Source organism: Propithecus coquereli, unplaced genomic scaffold, assembly GCF_000956105.1.
Source record: "Propithecus coquereli isolate 6110/MARCELLA unplaced genomic scaffold, Pcoq_1.0 Scaffold54, whole genome shotgun sequence".
Lineage (NCBI taxonomy): Eukaryota > Metazoa > Chordata > Mammalia > Primates > Indriidae > Propithecus > Propithecus coquereli.
The window spans coordinates 3,486,916-3,488,790 of NW_012151285.1; positions in this window are offsets into that span (position 1 = coordinate 3,486,916).

The following is a 1,875-nucleotide window of genomic DNA, read 5'->3' on the forward strand; positions in this document are numbered from 1 at the left end:
TTCAGTTTGCTAATATTTTCTTATGAATTTTTATACCTATGTTCATCAGAGATAGTGGTCTGTAGTTTTCTTTTTTTGTTGCATCCTTTCCTGGCTTCAGTATCAGGGTGCTACTGACTTCACAGAATGAATTAGGGAGGATTCCCTCATTCTCAATCTTTTGGAGCAGTTTAAGTAGTATTGGCACTAGTTCTTCTTTGTATGTCCAGTAGAGTTTGGCTGTGAATCCATCGGGTCCTGAGATTTATTTTTGTTGAGAGAGTTTTTTATTGTTGATTCAATCTTACTACTCATTATTGGTCTATTCATGAGTACTATTTCTTCCTGGTTCTATCTCAGTAGGTTGTGTGTTTTCAAGAATTCATCTATTTCCTCTAGGTTTTCTAGTTTGTGAGCATAAGGTTGTTCATAATGGTCTCTTGATCTTTTGTATTTCTGTAGTATCAGTTGTAATGTCTCTTTCTTCACTTCTGATTGTGTTTATTTGGATCTTCTCTCTTCTTGGTTAGTCCAGCTAGTGGTTTATCGATTTTATTTATCTTTTAGAAGAACCAATTTTTCGGTTCATTGATCCTTTGTATTTTTTTCAACTTTGTTTAATTCTGCTCTGATCTTTGTTATTTGTTGTCTTCTGCTAGCTTTGCATTTGGTTTGCTCTTGTTTTTCTAGTTCCCTGAGGTGTGACATTATATTGTTAATTTGTGATCTTTCTGTCTTTCTGATGTAGCATTTAGTGCTGTGAACTTCCCGTTTAGCATTGGTTTTGTTGTATGCAGAGAATTCGGTAGCTTATGTTGCCATTGTCATTCAATTAAAATTTTTTTTAAAATTTTCATCTTGATTTCATCATTGACTCAAAGATTGTTCAGCAGCAGGTTGTTTAATTTCCATGTATTTGTATGGTTTTGAGAGTTCCTCTTGGAATTGATTTCCAGTTTTATTCCATTGTGGTCTGAGAAGATGTGGTATGATTTTGATTTTTTTAATTTGCTGATACTTGTTTCGTGGCCTACCATATGTTCTATCATGGAAAATATTCCAGGTGATGATGCATATTCTGCAGTTTTGGGGTAGAATGTACTATAAATGTCTGTTTGGTCCACTTGTTCTAGAGTTTCATTTGAGTGTAGTGTTTCTTTGTTGATTTTCTGCATCAATGATCTGTCTAGTTCTATCAGTGGAGTGTTGACATCCCCCACTATTATTATGTTGTTGTTTATTTCATTTCTTAGGCCAGTAGTATTTGTTTTATGAATATGGGAACTCCAGTGTTAGGTGCATATATATTTAGGATTGCTATATCTTCTTGGTGAATTAATCCCTTTTTCATCATATAATAACCATCTTTGTCTTTTTTAACTGTTGACTTAAAGTCTGTTTTGTCTGATACAGAAATTGCTTTGGGTTTCCATTTGCATAGAATATTTTCTCCACCCCTTTACCTTGAGTCTTTGAGACTCTTGATCAGTTAAATGAGTTTTTGGGAGAAAGTAAATATTTGGGTTGTGTTTTTTAATCCATTCTGTCAATCTATATCTTTTAAGTGGAGAATTTAGACCATTTACCTTCAATGTCAATGTTGATAAGTAGGATACTCTTCTAGTCCTCATGTTGATTGTTACCTTATTGCTTTGTATTCTCCCTTGTGTTATTGTTTTATAGGAGCTGTGAGTTTTTACTTTCAAGCATTTTTACAGGTGAGTATTGAGCATTCTTTTCAGTGTTTAGAGCACTTTTTAGCATTTCTTATCAGGCAGGTCTAGTGGTGACAAATCCCCTAAGTGTTTGCCTATCTGGAAAAGATTTCATTTTTCCTTCATTTATGAAACTTAGTTTTACAGGATACAAAATTCTTGGCTGAGAATTATTCTATTT